The sequence below is a fragment of the Denticeps clupeoides genome, chromosome 2, assembly GCF_900700375.1.
Source record: "Denticeps clupeoides chromosome 2, fDenClu1.1, whole genome shotgun sequence".
NCBI lineage: Eukaryota > Metazoa > Chordata > Actinopteri > Clupeiformes > Denticipitidae > Denticeps > Denticeps clupeoides.
In genome coordinates this window covers 18,571,757-18,590,705 of record NC_041708.1, presented here as the reverse complement: position 1 = coordinate 18,590,705, position 18,949 = coordinate 18,571,757, and the positions used below count along the sequence as shown (strand labels likewise).

Here is an 18,949-nt window from a genome sequence, read left to right as displayed (position 1 = left end):
TAATAACACAAAGAACGGAAAATAATTTACAAACTTATTCATAAATTGAGGAAAAGGCTGATGGTTTTATGAATTATTTTGTAGATGGCTTAATCTTTTTTAAAATGACGTGCTTCAATTGAATATAGGTAAAGCTTAAGACAGGACAAAATAGTCCAAATCCATTGAAAATCATTCCTTAAGGTAACCCACATTTCACCACATTAAAAACAGGCAACCAGAAGATGTGAAACGAAATGTCACCTCTGCTTTTAACCATCACCCTTGGTGAGCAGTGAGCAGCCATGACAGGCGCCCGGGGAGCAGTGTGTGGGGACGGTACTTTTCTCAGTGGCACCTCAGTGGCACCTTGGCAGTTCAGGATTCGAACTGACAACCTTCTGATTACGGGGCCACTTCCTTAACCGCTAGGCCACCACTGCCCCATGTATAGCTTATTTTTAAACAAAAATACACTTAATATTCTTCATCATTTTTTTTTTACTTAAACATATTTGAAATAAGTTTAATCTAAAAACGTTCCAGGTTGTCATAGGAATACCACTTTCAATTAATGCCCATTGAGACAATAACACTTCTTTTCATTTATGCCGGCGATCATTAATGATCTGAAAATTCTGGATGAAAAAGTACACATAGTATCTGGAAAAAGGTGGTAAACTGTGTGCCGAGAATGGCAAAGAGTCACTAAAGCTCCAGTGAACCAGTTCAGTGACTCAATGCTCAACTGGGTGATGGGATCTCCAGCACATGATTTTCTTCCTGGTCCAAATAAAAAAAGACCTCGATCAAATTGAAACAGAAACAGAACTCTCTTTTTTGAATGATTGAGAATAAATAGGTTTACAAACTTCCTGAGATAACGGCAACTCAGTCCTGGTGGACCTTCACTAGAAGTTGACAGTTCTCATACCTTTAAGGGAGGCAGGCTGATTGAGTTGTCACCGTGAACTGGGATTTGACAGCTGCTGCCATTTATTTGTGTGGGGAATGAGGACTGTACCATCTGGTGTAATAGTGCGTATGATCTACTGCGGCACAAACTGCTCATCCTTTAATGTTGCTCATGGTAGAAAGGTGTCAGAACACACAGTTTGCACAGTACAGCATTTTTGTGTGTGTTTGTGTGTGTTTGTGTGTGTGACTGCATAGCCACAAAACATTCAGAGGGGCCGTTGAAAAGCCAACCCTGTGTGCTATTTTGGCAGGTCCCATATACCCATTTTGCTGCAGTAAAATATTCTCAGAAGGCAGTGGAGTCTTGCAGCAGTATAATACTCCCTGATACATAGCAAACATTACTCGGGAATGACAGCAGACTTTGTTTTTGTTCTGTTTCAAATGACTTAGGTATCTTCTATTTCTTCCACTGTTAGGGAATGGTCGTAATTCCAGCCTGTCATTTTATTATAAAACACAGCCGCATATGGACAAAGGACGGCTCTTGTCACAGTTGTCAGTGTCGCTGTCTTCTTTTCTCACTCATGTTGATCTTCTCATGCACAAATTTGCATGCCTGAAGAGCGAAGCTGCGAGGTTGCGCTCATTATCCAGCCTCAATGCCAATTCATCCGACTGAACTTGGCAAAAAATGCTTGCCATACTGCCAAGACCTCATGCCTTCTGAGACCGGCTGTTGGCAGCCGTTCCTGATGCTGTGCTGTGATGAATTCTGACAGGTGACATAAATACATTTGCGAATGTGTAGGTATTTTTGGATTCTCAGAGACCTGCCTGTCAACATGACTTGTTTCGAGCGGAGTTCAAGGTGAGACATAAAATTCATCTTTACTTTGTTAAGCTTATGGCTATTAAAGCTTGTGGCTATTATGGTTACAGGTAAATTAACAACGGTGCTGGTAAATGAAAGTCTATTTACTACCAAAAGCCAGTACGATGTACGAAGATTCATTTTGTTTCTGAACCAGTGAATAGTTTTAACCCCTTTTTCTTGGAGACTTCTGCAGTAAACCTGCAGTATACCAAAGCGCCAATGTCTTTCCTTACACCTCGTAATAGTGCTCAGGAAAGGAAAGGATCTTTTCATTAATTTTGTGACTTACTGCCCTCTTCTGACCAAAGTTGGTCATTTTTTTTGTGGAAGCACTGTGAAAACAAATCTTTGTTATTTACACTGAAATGTAGTTTGAAATTTAGTTTGGAAAGAAAATAGAATTATTTGCCAGATTCATATCAGTATTATATCACTAGAAGTATATCACTATATAAAATCTACAATTATACTTTTGTATAACCTCTACATATAATATTTGGCATATTGTATAAAACATACTGATTAAGTTTTGCATAGTGCTTTCTCAATTTATTTTTCAACCATAAATTGAAGTAACCCCAGATGCATTATATTGTTGCAAAAAAAACATAATAATGTCTTTGAAGCAGCTTTATTGTGGTTCAGTGCATTACTTGCGTGTGTGCTGGCGGGTCGGCAGAGCAGGAGGCAGCTCAAATTTATGACAACTGTAACTGCTAGGTCTCATCATACCAGTTCCTCTTACAGCAGCCAGTGTTCACTGCTCTGTGTCAGTGACCTTCTCAGAGCTTTTCAGATGTTTCCTGAGACGCTTTTCAGCCATCAGCATGTGGTACTAAAACCTTAATTCATGCATTAGCATCTCTCCGAAACAATTAAAATCTTAAAATGTGTAAAATTCTAAAGCTCTTGATCTTGTTTACAATCCACAATCGATCCTTTCTTCACTAATAAAAGTACAAGCTGACTTAAATGTTCTTAACACACTCACTGTCATTCTCACTTTACTCTCTTGATTGAGTACCTTATTGATTGATTCATTGATTGGTTGATTTATGAAATGATTATGTAAAATCCCTTGATGATGGATGAACCCTTCATTAGACTACGCTTATAGTACACTGTGATGATATGTGACATGCACTTCAGAAATGGCAGACACAGAGTCCGTTTTTATATATTTAGCATTTATTCAGATGTGTGAGCTGACGTTTTCTTCGCATTTAAAAATAGTAATGATGAGTGTCTTTCAGTCAGTTGAAGTGGTTTGGTGAATGTTTATGATCACTATATTGAAGGTGCTCTGTGAGAATTTGCTCAGCTTGGGGTGTGTGTATTTTTAAGCATGCCCTGGAGCAGCCCAGGGAATGTGCTCCTACCATGAATAAACCAACAGGGCATACTTGTCAAGTAAAAAGACGTAGAGTTCTATCTAATCTATTTTTCCAGATCTCCCTGGAAAAAGGGGAGGAAATGCTAATATGACATGCATGTTTCATTGGAAAAACAAAATCGCAGCCTACTGAGAGCAGCAGAGGTGAAGATTTTCATTAAAAGGATCTGCAGCAGCAAGATGTTTCCCTGCTGTTCTCCATGAAGTTCAAGCAAATTGAAAGGCTTACAATAATGAAAAAACTTCTTATTAACTGGTAGCCGATTGGAGAAGGGGTGAGGAACCCTGAAACAGAAACTAAAAAAATAAGACCATTAATCCATGTCTCAGATTTTCATCCGTGTTCATCCCTGTTCAATGCCACCAAAAATGTCTCCATCCCGGCTCTGCATTCACCAAATATTAACAATACCGAGTTGACCGTAATGCTTGAATTAGTAAAATGTGTCCATATTTAATGAGAGATTTCCATGTTTACAATTGGCCTAACAAACCACTCCTTTCTATACAAACCAAAACAACTGAAGAAAAAGAATTCAATCATATAATAAAAAACACACACACATAATTACAAATTGTGATTTGCATATGTCTCATGTTCCTCATACTGATGTCTCATTAATAAAAAAACATTGATCACAAACTTTCCTAATGAATGGATGTCATTTGTAACCCATCATATTTAAGAGACAAGAATGGTTGTGTGTGTGGGAAGAAGTGTGTGTGTTGGACATTTCTCCTCAAACAGTACATATCATAATTATCAGAACATTTTATTTACAGGATTCCTGCAGGACATCCTCTTTACATTTCATTTGTTCACCCTTTCCATGGATTTCTGAGACAATATTCCTGTCTACATTACCATGCTTTTCTTCTGTATTTGGCAATATGTCAAGTGCATTTTATTAAATGAATCTATGATTCTCACCTCACACTGTTGGACTTCATTCCAGTACAGTGGGCACAAGGCATCACTAACTTACAAACTCAAACCTTTGGATATTCTAAAATCTCAAAAGGAAATAAATAAAAGTGGAAATACTGTTCATTGAACCAAATGTACCAGCATTGGTTTTCCATCAATATTTGCTAAATCATGTTGGATTTTCTCTGGCCAGGAGGAAGTGGTGATGGAAAGTGAGGGAGAGTGAGTGAATGAGTGGACTGGGCCTTGCTATGTTTAGAGGGGAATATTCATATTTTTATGTTCATAAATTTGTCCTTGAAAAAAACAAACAGATCAACCTTCTGTGTAAGTTTCTATTTGAGGCCAGTGTCTGCATCATCAATATTTTAGGAGCACTTATGTTAGATATTCATCTTAGCAATGAGAACACAAACAGTATGGTAGACTTGATTAATGAGACATACAGATACACATCTTTGCTCAGATGGGTCATTCATCTGATACCTGATACCTCCATCCAGAAATTACCTCTAATCACATCATGTGCAAGTGAATCGAAAACAAATAATGAACTTCTCAAATATTTAAAGTCACATTAAAGAATGTGTGTGTCTGGATCCACGACTGTTTATTTTGCTAAATTATTAAACAGTTTGAGGGAACATTTAGTCCTCCCCTGAGAAAGAACATTCATTAACGTGGAATTATATTGAATGATGCTCATCTTGTTCATGACATTTACGTTCTCATTTGCTGCATAATTATCTAGTAATATTGCACCATGTCATTTGGAATGCTAATGAGTTTCAAACTTCCTCCCCTCTGCATCATAAATCCCTTAGACAGATTGATTACATCTCCTAGGTTGTGCATTCATGGTGATGCTTTTACATTTGACAGTTTCTCACTGGCAGTGCTGAGCAAGAACAAAGATTAAATAGTTTCATTTTATACTGAAAACTGTGGCTTATCTGAATCGTCATGGTGAATTTGAATAGTAAATCAGATTTCTTCCTATCATTACTCTGTTCTTAACAGCACCTCAGATTTTCTGCAGGGAAAGGGTACATGGTGATGAAATATTCAGGAGTTTACACAATGTAACAACATGTAATAACAGTCGACTGTTATGTTACCTAAAATCTGGCCTACAAATTACTCACTTTACCCTCCTGCTGGCCAGATTGAAGTCACTTGTCACAACTGAGCACAATTACCACTGAGCTCGGCTGTGCTAATTTCCGATAGATTCAGATCTAAATTAAGTCTAAGATCAAATACAGGTTGGTTACAGGTTGTAACACTGAAAAATAAGTTTTTACTTATGTTAAAGCATGCTTTAAAATGTCACCTGACCACCCCACTGCGCTTGTGTCCGTAACCTTTCTCTTTTTTACATTCATAAATAAAAAATACATACATTTTATTTGTGAGCAATTTTCAGGACCTAGTTGGAATCCAATCATCCTGTGGCAGTGTGTGACATTATCTATTTAAATGTGGCATTTTTTGACAGGAGAAATGCTTGTTTTTCTTTTTTAAACCAATTGTCAGATAAAACCATAAAATGTTAAGAGGCTGGAAGAGTTCAGAATTTATGAATGCAATGCATTAGAAACATAAAACAGTCAACTGAAAAAATAGGGAGGACAAATCTTTCAAAGTTAAGTGCAGCTTGGAAGCAAAATTGTAAGAATTTGCCTTCATAAGGCGTCATGGTTGTGACTGTGGGGGCACTCCGGATCCATGTGGCGGGCAGGGGTTTTGTGGTGTCAATGGTGTCTGCCTGAATTCCAGATTTGTTTTCATTAATGTTACCTTTATATGAGTAGTCCTTTTGTCTCTAGTCCATGCCGGGTCATTGTTTGTCTCCATGTATTCGCCCGTTGTTGTATGTTGTCCTGTATGCCGTTCCTGTCTACCACAACATTCCTGTCTACCATGCCAATCCCAGTTCCCCCATGACACTGTTGTGTGATGTGAGGAGCTGCCAGTCACTGTCACTCAATTTTTTTCAGTGGACCTGTGCCCAGTCTGATAGACGGCCTGGCATGTGGAAAGCGGAGTAGAATCTGAGAGGGCACCATATCCTGCTGCCTGCCGAGAATCACACCTCCACAGATCAAAGGTGAGTAAGGTCACCAGCACCACACCACACCAAGCAGACATTACACACTGAGACATCCCAGGTGGGATAGAGCAGTCTTCTCCAGCCTGTTTTGTGAAGATATTAGTCTGAAAAGCTGTTTGGTAAATGTGGGATGATAAAGGAATTGTCATGATCTGGTCCAGAAGGGGCAATTCCAGGTTTCGGACGGGATTCGGACCGGAGTTTCGCGTTCGTCCTGTGTTGCCAAGTTTCCTGATTGTCCTCATCTGTGTCTGCCTGTATAAAGCTGCCCTGTCATTTTTACTTGATGTTCCCCTGTCCTGTTTACCATGTATTAAACCCCTTTTTTTCGTGACATTGTGTGTATGTGTCCTCGTCCCTTGCCATGTCCAGCCATCTAGACAGGAATAGGGTTAGCCTGTTCCAGTTCTCAATTTTTTCAAAAAGTTTAAGAAAACTAAAAGTGCATAGAAGTTAATGCCATATGATAAATGTGCCGTTTGTGAGGCTATTTCTTTACGCAAAACCTCTTGTCTCTTCAATCTCATTAAGTTTAAAAGAAATGCTGAACATTTATAAAGTGCTTTATTTTATAATCCCAGAATTTTTTTTAAACCCACAGCAAAATGACTGTAACCCTCCCGCCAGTCATTTTGCTCAAGTGCAGAGGCCACACCAACCATAAAGTGGAGACAATTTGAGAATTTTTTTTGTGACCAGTTCAATGAGGGGAGATATTAGGGATGAGAACCCAACTGGACCTAGTCTGGGTAACAGGAAATTCTTAATTCAGTGCTGAAAGACACGGATACCCTGACATGACAGTTAGGTCTCCCATCAAAGTGTCTCTGAGGTCTCCAAGTCCATGATTAATATGTCATAGAGAATGTACATTTTGGGACACTTGTCAGCATTCTATGCTGGGCGTCCACTGTGTGCAGCTGTCCAGAGGGATGCCCTTTATCTGCAGCAGCTGATAGATTGAGATAAGTCTGGAGCTCTTTATCATTATCCCCAGGTTACTGGGGAAATGATGGTTGAGAAGAGAATGAATAGAGATGGACAGATGGATTTGGACTCAGTTTTACATTGATGCCGCTTATCAAATTAACACAATCAAGTGTTTTGCTCAGGGACACAACTGTAGTTTGAATCTGTGAATTTGTGGTCTTGCCTGATTCAAAGGCAAGTGACTACCACCCCATGCGAAGGAGAAATGTCCGTTCGGGGGTTTGCATATGTTAGGAACATGAATCTAAAAAGAAGGTATATTTTGCTGGTCTTCACAGGGAAGTATGTTTTTTGAATTCATAGGAACACAGCTGACACCAGCGTAGTGTGTTGAAGGGTCATTTCAGGTTTGTTGCTCAACAAAACAATATGTCAAACTCAGTGAAGGCTCCTGGTAAAAATGTTAAAGCTGGAGTCATATGTTTTTTTTTATAGTTGTCTCAGACCATAAACTCACAGGTTCAACCCCCACGACTTCCATTGTAGTGCAAGACAAACCACGTAACACTGAGTGTCTCCAGGGGGACTGTCCCTATAACTACTGATTGTAAGTCACTCTGATTGTAAGGCATCTGATAAATGCTGTAAATGTAAATGTTATGTCTCTTATGTTGTCCATGTTGTATAGCATTTCTAAAACTGGCTTTGAGCACACTCACTAAAGCACAAGTCAGAAAACACCATTTTGTGCAATGTGTGCTTTAACTTGCATTTTCAAACTGAATTTGCCAATATAACTGGCATTACAAATCAGATTATAGTTGAGGGATGGGCAGTGAAAATGGGGAATTGGATTATACAACGTGAAATGTGAAAAGATTTGGAGGCTGTAGCGCATCTGTGAGTCATCTTCATATTCTCAGGCTTATCCTGCCAGCAAAAATTGGATGATTTTTTCCTTCAGATTGAGAGGTTTTAGTCTTGGATTTGGTTTTAAGGCTCATTTCATTTCCTAAATGTAGCTGTGATTGAGGAAAGCGTTGAGTGATGTTGTTTCAACTAAGCAGTCAAAAAATTGGAACAAAGAAAAAAGACAAAACATTAAGGACTGGCTTTAAATTAAAGGAATGTTCACTACTGTTATATTGTAATACTTAACCAATCTAAACACTTCAATGAAATCTGTAACATTTGATAAATTCATCAGTGACTGAAACGGTGAATGCAAAATTGTTCTACTCAGTCTCTTGTTCTTCAACCTCAATCCACATCCTCCCATTGACTAGTGTTTGTGCCAAGTTTTCCTGTGAAATCACAAAATTACACGTTGCACTCTTAAATCATTGACCCTTGAAAGCACTGTCTTGGAATCATGTTTAGCAGACTGACATGTCTTGCTTTTGTTTTTGGCTGAGTCATCTATTTTTCTGTCCATGTCATATCCACATTATCTTTGTAATTGTTGTAGGTACAATCATTTAATCCCTCCATTCTTTATTAAGGTTCAATATCCTGACATCTTGTTTAAAATGCATGTCAGAGAAACATATTTTGATAGCTTTTTAACAAAATCCTGCAAAAGACAGAAGCAAGAAAGCAGATCTGTAGAGCCACTGGTGTTCGTTTCTTCATTGCTGCCGATTAACCAAGGGAGAGGAAAGATATGCATACTAATGATGCACAAATTAATGCAGAGGATGTAAGGTGTTGATCAGTGTATATTTCAGTGTGCAGGATGCTGTCCATGGTTCTGAAAATGGTTTACACAAATAGAACATATAGATCAGGTGCCCAAGTGAAGGTTGAAGGGAAAAAACTAATTGATACAGACAGTGAAATGCATGAGATAATCACTCTACTGTTATTATCTATATAAGTTGTAAGCAATATTGTTAATAGAAGTATAACAGTTACATATAGTACAGTACATCCAGAAACTATTCACAGCGCATCACATTTTCCGTATTTTGTTATATTTTGACAAATCTATTACAAATAGAAAACTGTGAAATCACATCACAGAAGTATTCACAGCCTTTGCTCAATACGGACCAGAGCCTGGTGATCAGGAGGTGCTGAGGTGTGGTGCATGAAGTGGGTGTGAAAGTGAAAGTGATTGTCACACGTGATACACAGCAGCACAGCACACAGTGCACACAGTGAAATTTGTCCTCTGCATTTAACCCATCACCCTGAGTCAGCAGTGGGCAGCCATGACAGGCGCCCGGGGAGCAGTGTGTGGGGACGGTGCTTTGCTCATCGGCACCTCAGTGGTACCTTCGCAGATCGGGATTCGAACCAGCAACCTTCTGATTACAGGGCCGCTTCCTTAACCACTAGGCCACCACTGCCCCCTGTGTCAGGTGGGTGTGATAGGGTGTGATGGGGGTGATAGGGTGCATGTGATGATAGACTGTGTAGCAACTGGGGCGGTGCATAAGTCACAAACATACTTCATATTTCATTCAATGTGTTTCATGTATTAAGATAAATATTAGAATTTTATGTGACATTAATTTATGCCTTCATACCCTTACCAGACAACAAAGAAAGTCCATTAATGTAGGTTTTTATTTGTCACCAGTAAAGAGTGGTTTATGTTCGACTCATGCTGTACTGTACTGTACTGAGCTTTAGTCATCTTGATAATAGAGCCCTTATACCCATGCATTCCCTATGTGATGAAATATTTTTTGCCTGGCCATCTGGATCTTCTATCAAATGCCATTCTGGGCACATATACTATAGCTGTCACAGGAAATAAATACTCTGAAATGTTTAAGTGGCATGTAGCCCAAGTGACTTTCAAGGTCAAATATATATCAAGGTCAAATTTCAAGGTCATAATTATCATAATTTTTGTAGAAAAACAACAAATCAGCAAATGATGCAAGCAGAATTGGACTCAGAAAGGAGCGATTCAACCCCAGTGAGCTGAAGAGAGATATCTTTTAAAAGCTTGGACTGTAAATTAAACCTGACACTTTTTTCTTTCACCACCTCAGCTATTCAGCATTAAATCTGTGCTCATATGCCTTTGAATATTGTTACAAGCTATCAGCCCAAAATGCATTCATTGCATTAATTATTCATTGATGGTCAGTGTGTCATTTTAACATTGATTTCCAAACCCAAGCTTGCATATAATGTTCATTATATAATTTTAGTATTATATATTATTAGTATTAGTATTTAATAGTATTATTGCCTAGCATTCACCATTATTCCATCGACATTTCAGCATTGAAGTTTTGGAATTGTTCAGATGCACGCATATCACTATGTAACTTTATGCTATGGACTGATGTTACTAATGTTCCATCAGCCACATTACTTCAATGCAGAGAAATATAGAAATGTGTGCAAAGACAACCACATAATGCACTAACATGCTGTTTGAAGTTGTGTTCAAATGGCCCCACGGGCTCATGGAAGAACACAGGGAGGGAAATGCAAATCTTCACACACTGCTGAGGAGAAGCAAGAGGGCCATTTCCACTCACCTCAGGACAACACTTCTGCTATGTCATCAAGTAAAGGCTGGGCTTTGTGTCTTTATTCACACATGTAAATAAAAAAATATATATCACTACAGCATAGTGAAGAATACTATTGTAGGGAGTACAAAGGTACTTTTTGCTTTTAAAACTGTAGAATACTCACACTTTCATTCTCTGTAGCCCCACTGACATCCGCCGTGGTTAGACACAGCACCTGATCACTGGAAGGAGGGTTGGACTTCCTCACAGTCACGTTGTTCTGTGTGTCGAATCAAGCGTCATTCAGCGCATCTGGTAGGGAGGTGTCACTGTCACAGACAGAGGCTTTAGTCCTGTAGTTTGTGACGGCCTGAATGCCCTGCCACATGCACCGTGTGTCTCTGCTGTCCTAGAAGTGGCTGTGAATTTTCTGCCCGTGTGCATGCTTTGCTCCTCTAATGGCTTTAGACAGTTTGTTCTTAGGGTCCCCTTGTCACCCTCAAGCTTTGGGCAGCTCAAGTACCTCTGAAGTCATCCACAGCTTTTGGTTTGATCTTGTTGTGATGGACTTGGAGACTGTAACGTCATTGCTGCTGATGTAGTGCAGAAATGGCTCCTGCCCTCCAGAACCGGCTTTGTACGTCTGACGAGTGGTCTTTATGGTGGAATTAGCATAACAGTGATGTGGTCTGATTTGCCGAGATCCAGTGTGTCAAAAAGTCCACATGTTCATGGAATTTAGGGAGAACTGACTTGAGATTTGCTTGGTTGAACAGTCCGTCAAGGTGTACATTCTGCAGATCGCTAATAGTTCCATACAGCACGCAGAGAGCTTCCTTCACATTAGCGCTGGCACAGACTAGAGAGTTCTGGCACCATTTCGTGTTGATGTAGACACACAACCTACCACCGCTGTGGGTCTATCCGCACAGCGCTGCATTCCGGTCTGCACCAAACACAGTAAGCCCGTCCAGCTGAATGTCACCATCCGGAATTCTGTCGCTGAGCCACGTCTCAGTAAAAACAAAGACACAGCAGTCTCTATATTCCCACTGGGTAGGATGGCTGAAGTTTGATGTAATTCAGTTCATTGTCTAGGGAATGGACGTTGGATAATAGGATGGACGGGAGAGCCGGCCAACTAGGATTAGCCTAGCATAGATCCCCGCCCGTTTCCCGTGCTCAGGTGACACCAGGGCCTGGAGGCCTGCTCTGGAGTGTGCGCAGTCCTGGATCTCAGCAGGATGAAGAAACTTTTTTTTTTTTCGATTGTAGACATGGACATCGATTTCCCCGATGCCCATGTATATTTTTCGGGCACAGAAAAACAAAAAAATACAAAAAAAGACACCATTGTGGAACCAGAGAGGCCGCTGCGAGCAACTGTCGCACTGCCATCTTACCGGGATTCAATATAAATTTGGCCAACAAGAGTGATTTAGATTAACCACACTTACTTGCATCACAATGCATTCGTTTTGTAAACTGGACCAGAGCACAGAGCAGTTTTGTTAAAAAGAGTAGTGCAACATCTGACCTGAGTAAAGTTAGTAGTTGTAAAACTGTGGAGAATAGAATAAAAAACTCCCTCTCTACACACAGAAGCACTGTATTCAAACCACTCCAACTTGATGTTACCTGGCAAAAAAGTGGCATGGCACAATAAAGGTTAAAAAGATGAACAGTTTCTAATTTATTAACACCAGTAAATTATTATTGTAGTTACATGTGAATATTATATGTAAAAAAAGGTACCAATGTTACAGAGAAAACCAAAATGAAAGACAGGAGAAAGGGTAGCGAAAGAGACAGAAAAGCCATGAGGTACTGATGGGAAGAAAAATGGAAGTTCCGCGACCACAAGTGACCAACGGTGTCTCCCGTCTGGGGCAGACAAAGAGAGCGGGATCTCGCAGACACATGGCTAGCATTTCACACCTCTGTATGACAAAGACATAGAGAGCAGAGGTACCGTGGTCCTGCAGAATGTCCCATCTTACACATTTACAGACATCTGCTGTGTTCTCTCTTATTCATTAAACAAAATCCTAGAAATCTCTACTTTTTTTAAGGGGACCCTGACATGAAAATTTCACTTTGTGAGTTAATACATTAATACGAGTTTCCCTACCCTGTCCATGGTGTAAATAGTGGCGATAGGTGTAAAGAGTGATTTGTCCATTCTGCTTCACTGTTAATGGGGTGTCAGCTCAGACAGTCAGATCTGGAATTTGTCCCCTTATGTCGTCACAAGAGGATTTATATTTTTCTGGAAAAAAGCAGACACTGTCTGCGCAAAACCTGCTTACCATGGTGCCAAACTTTCTCAGGGAGAAAGCAACATCCTAAGGAACCAGGATGTTACAAAATAATTTTGATTTAATAGATGCTTAAAAATTATATAAGTGGCTTTTTGATCAAGAAAGTACAATATTTGAGTTGTTTTATTATATTTGTTTTTAATAGGCTGGTTCACCAATACTTGGTATAAGTTACATTTCTACAAAGCATGTTCCTTTAAGTTGAAGAAGAATTACTATTCAAATGACAATAGAATTGATGTTGGATTTGCTTTGAACTATATAGAGCTTAAAGGCAGTTTTTTAGCCCAGATTTATTCTAGAACGGCTTTTAATAGACTCTGGGCTGCTGTCTTGGCAGAATTGTCACTCTGATTTCAGCAGGGTCTCTCGGCCTAACACCAGCACAGAGCTCACTGCAAGCTCACCAGACAATGGACTCTTAGGTGAACACACAAAAGGACGTACAAAGGCAGCATAGAATATGCACTGTAATGCATATAGACAAAACACCAGATGGTTTATATTGATAACAAATTGCAGATCTCTCAATACATGGTGTTTACATGGTTTGAATGGATGGATGGTAACACACTTGCCTATGAATCAGAAGACCCAGGTTCAAATCCCACTTACTACCATTGTGTCCCTGAGCAAGACACTTAACCCTGAGTTGCTCCAGGGGGGACTGTCCCTGTAATACTGATTGTAAGTCACTCTGTATAAGGGCGTCTGATAAATGCTGTAAATGTAGGTAAAGAGCAAGTCCTGCCTCTCTCCTTCGCCAATCATCTGTCCTTTATTCGCCTGGACCAAACAATTTCTCTGAACTGACAATAATCAATCATTCCAACAGTTCATGATAATCAATATGCATTTAAAAAAACATTTACATTAATTTATGACTAAATTTATGACTTTCACCCTGTTACCAGTTCCCCTCTGACCCAACACCATTTGGTAACTCTATATGGCTGTTCAGCACTAGCTCTGTTAAACGGTTACACAAAATTTGCAAATGAAATTTACTCAGAATTTAGTAAATCGTTAATTCTACTCATTTGACTGAAATCTCAAATTTACTGAAGAACCAGGATTCAGCTTCAGAGCCACTGTTGTTGTGGATCATTTTCTAAAAGCCCTTGATTGCTTTGCCTCACCTTTTCATTTCCATCTCTAGAGAGCTTCTAGAGAGGTCAAGTGCCCTACACATAGGGTTCCATGTGTGGTTTATGACCTTTCTGCTTTAATATGAAGAAAACAGAATGATTGAACTGGGACTACCTGTGTGAAACAGACAAACTTTTTTTTCAGACTTTGGGGATTGGGATTGACATTTAATAAGGCGTATTTATTCATCACAGTTCAGGGAAACTTTACGTATAGTAGTCACAGGGACAGTCCCCCTGGAGAAACTGAAGGGTTAAGTGCCTTGCTCAGGGACACAATAGTACTAATTGGCATTAGAATCGGGTCAACACTATGCTGTGGCAAGAGTAGGCAACTTAAATCAAAATCTTAAAGTTTTTAACTCAGTATCTGAAAAGGCAAAATGCCATGTTTCCCCTCTTGTTCACTCCTTACTCTGTATAAATGTAAAGCATCAGATGTGGTCTCAAGCATGTGTGCATAAAGGCAGGTGTCCCAATAATTTTGGCAATATGGCACTATTGGATATTACTGTTTTATAGCAAAGTTATTATTTTATAGTTATTAAATTAGTTTAACTGGATTTTTGATGGTTCACAGACTTTCAACTACCATTGTAAAAACAAGAAACACACCCACACACAGAGGATGCTTTAGCCTGTTTTATGCCTGTCAGATTTCGGAGGGCCCATAATGCCATTGGCCCTGCCTTTTTAATGTAGCCATGCTGCTTCATTACTGGAGACTTTCTCAGGTGGACTAATATCTGCATTTATGCTAAGACTTCATGTTACATGTCATTATGAACATACAGACAACAGGTAGTAAATTAGCACTTCCTCTCTTAGCCTTCTCTTACCACTCCGACTCTTCCTGATTACCCACAGTACTCTAGTGCAGCAGATGAACACTAGACTCTTGATGAACCATGACTCTTGTTACACTGTGTGTTGCTCAGTAGAGAGATGAAGATTGTAAAGTGAGTGCCTCATCACTTTTTTGGGCAGAGAGCTGATCTGTGCTATGAAAGCAGAACCTACTCCGTACTAATGACTGATCTCCCTCCGGCTCCAGGCACTGTGCTCCACTGGCTGTTATTTCTGCATCTATAAACATTGCTCTGGCTGCAGCGCTGCTCATTTGTGCGTTGCTGTCGACTCTCAGTGGAACTGTGCCTGTGGATCAGCAGATTTCTGAGCATCACTGCAGGGACCCAACAGTGGCTTCTGCCACAGAAGCTCAGAACAGTGGCAATAAGGTTGGAAAGTTCATGTCCTCACTGAACCCTGAAAACAACTGGTCAGTTTAACAACTGCTTAATACATAAAGTGCATCACGCATTCCACATTTTGTTATGATGGACTCAGAGTTGTACACACAACACCCCATAATGACAACCTGAAAAACGTTTACTTGAGGTTTTGGTACATTTTTTAAAAATAAAAAAACTGAGAAACCACTTGTACATAAGTATTCACAACCTTTTCTCAATACTTTGTCAATTCAGCTTTGGCAGCAATTAGAGCCTCAAGTCCTTTTGAATATGATGCCACAATCTTGACAATCTTGGCCATTTTGCCGCATTCCTCTTTGCATCTCCATCAGGTTGGATGGGAAGCGTCAGTGCACAGCTATTTTAAAACCTCTCCAGAGATGTTCAATGGGATTCAAGTCTGGGCTCTGACTGGGACACTCAAGGACATTGACATAGTTGTCCTGGAGCCACTCATTTAACATCTTGGCTGTGTGCTCAGGGTCGTTGTCCTGCTGAAAGTCGCCCCAGTCTAAGTTTAAGAGTGCTCTGGTGCAGGTGTCATCCAGGATATCTATGTACATTGCTGCAGTCATCTGACTAGTCTCCATGTTCCTGCAGTGGAAAAACATCCCCACAGCATGATGCTGCCACCACCATGCTTCACTGTAGGAATGGTATTGGCCTGGTGATGAGTGGTGCTTGGTTTCCTCCAAATGTGTCACCTGGCATTCAGACCAAATAGCTCAATCTTTGTCTAAAAATTTCTTTATCATTGTCTGAGAGTCCTTCGACCTTCTGGACAGGTTGTGTCAAGACAGGTTGCCATGTGCCTTTTGCTAAGGAGTGGTTTCCATCTGATCACTCTACCACACAGGTCTGATTGGAGGATTGCTGCAGAGATGGTTGTCCTTCTGTCCACAGAGGACCTCGAGAAAACCCTGTCTCAGAGGTTTATAGACAATTCCTTTGACTTCATGCTTGGTTTGTCCTCTGACATGAAGTGTCAACTGTGGAAACTTATATAGATAGTGTGTGCCTCTCCAAATCGGGTCCAATCAACTTTTTTTTTTCCACAGCTGGACTCCAATTTCCTAGTTTATTTATTGAAAAAAAATTTCCAAAACCTCAAGTAAATATTTTTCACTTTGTCATTATGGGGTGTTATGTTGAGAATTCAAAGGAAAAAATGATATAAGGTATAAGGCTGTAACATAACAAAATGTGGGAAAAGTGATGCACTGTATCTGAAAATTTCACAGAACTAAGTTGTAGCTTAATCTTTAAGTCCAAGTGTCCTTATCCAACAAATTTTAAAAAGTCTGTGAAAGTCAGCAAAAGTCTGGCAAGCTATTTAGGATTTCATTTAAACTGACCTCCAGTTTTATTGAAATGTTGCTTTGTTCTGTCCTTTAGAGTTTGATAATTATTTTAGTTAATTTCAAACTAAGTTTAGTAATTGTCTTTGCCACGGATTTACAGACAACTGCACATGTTACACATACAAATGTTTTGAAATAAGCGTTTAACAGAACAATACTATCTGAGGAGTATATGTAGATATACTCTAATACAATACTAATATATGTTACGGTAGTAAAATAATCTAAATGCACGCCTTTAAAGACGTTGATTAACACTAATTAATACTGTTATTTATGTAAATAATATTGCTAGATATAATATGGCCAGCCATAGCACGTACCACACATATGGTACTTTTGGACAAGTAGATGTATAATGCTTTTTAATGCAATTAAACCAATTTTAAAACCAATGACTGGTTTAAAAAACTTTCATTCATTCAGATGAGTGACACCAATGACACATTAAGATTAGAGTAGATGGACCAATTGCCATTGTTCTTTAATGGAGCATGGTACAAAACTCTAATATGATGTTACGACCCAGGATCTAGAGATGCAACAAAGTGGAGAGGAGCCACGCCAAAGAGAGTATTAAAGATTTTAAACATTTGAACTTGGACGAATCCTAAACAAAAACAACACAGAAGGCACAAATTCTCTGCTGGCGATAGGTGCAGACATGATACCGTGGTCCTCTCCAGCTGGCCTTCCTTCACCCCCTGTCTAAATGTAAACTGCGGCTATTTTAAATCCTCTGCTTTGTTTCAGGCCACCAATCACAATCTGGGGTGGGAGGTGTCAACCATGCTCAGACAGACCACCTGTATGCATAGAACATACACAGAAAGAAAGAGAGAGCAAAAGAGAGACAAACAGACGTCACATATGCCAGGTGTAATCTAGCTGCTTTTCATAGAAATTGTAGCTTTCATGTCTTAACTTGTGTTAAAATCTCCACCCAACATGGATTTTCATGTTATTGTAACTGCACCTAAAATGACAAGCATATATATTTTTTTAAAAAGTGCTCATTTTAATTGACTCCTAATTGTTTCAGTTTTACACAAAATTACTAACATGAAATGTTCAGAGCCAACAGTAGTATGTCAGCTATCGTGTGTTGCTATATAGAAAATACACAATACCCACAGCAGCCTTATCCAGTAATCCTGGCAGAAAAAAAAATTGTTTAATTGATTTGAGGAACATCATTTCTAATTTAGTAAAACTATTAATAAATAACAGAATAATAATCATATTTTAAGGCAATTTAGATCTAATGTTTATAGAATTAATCTCAACCATATATATTGAACCATAAACAGTAAATATTTAATGACATTATTGTGCTGTGACACTCAATTTGTTAATATTATACATTATTTGGAACCGTATAGAGTAAATTGTTTACTGACATGAAATGTGCTGTTAACTTGACTTGATTCTGCATTGGCTGGAATAAAAAGACATATATTTTTACCCACCTGTCATGATAGAGCATGGTACTACACTCCAATAAAGAACATTTCGATATGTTTGCATAATAATAAAGTCTGTGCCAAGTATTTTAGTATTTATTATTTTGACAAAACAAAAAAGTCTGCATTGAAAGAGACTTCGATTAGATGCAATCTGCAGATCCTCTGGCAGATGTTGTGATGCTCCGGTGCTGCTGGGCTCACCCATCTTTTCACATTAGAGTTTCTTCCGGATCACTCACAGGTACCGCTCATTATGCGTGCAAATTTATTTTATTAAAAAAAGGCTTTGTTCACCAAAATGTTCAGGGTGTGCGCCTCTGCTTCACCCTGTCATGGCATTACAGAGGTCCCTAAATGCAGGTTTATATTTGATACCCCCCAGGCCAGTACTATGCTGGGCGCAATCCCTAGTAGCTGGCAGAAATCCAGTACAATTCGGAATGTACACTCGCTATCTGAAAACGTTTTGAAGACAGTTGACCCCCAAGGCTTTTGCGTCAATGGTTTTGGCAGAATTGCAGCACCTTGAGAGTTTGTGGGTGTGAGAATGAGATTTAGAAGCGATCTGTTTACGTTTCTGGCAAAACCTCTTGCCATTTGAGCAGATCTACGTTCCTGTAGGGAAGAGGCCGACTGACATCACCTGGGTAATGCTACTCAGCAGCAGGGTTGGGAATTATTTCTGGATAAGCACTAAAAATCATCCTGGTCCACTAAGCTTTAGTGTCAACACTTTTTATAGCAGAAAATGGCCTGACTGTAATAAAGTCAAGCCTCTTTTGT

At 39.4% G+C, this 18,949-nt stretch overlaps 1 protein-coding gene across 3 annotated transcripts in view; it reads left to right on the top strand.

Moving 5' to 3' along the window:
• Positions 1–18,949, top strand: part of grik4 (glutamate receptor, ionotropic, kainate 4) — a 144,342-nt gene that overhangs the window by 42,844 nt on the left and 82,549 nt on the right. For all 3 annotated transcript variants that reach the window (XR_003742932.1, XM_028959152.1, XM_028959164.1), the window contains exon 2: positions 6,096–6,205. The gene's annotated coding sequence lies outside the window, so the exon portion shown is untranslated. The remainder of the gene's footprint in view (positions 1–6,095; positions 6,206–18,949) is intronic.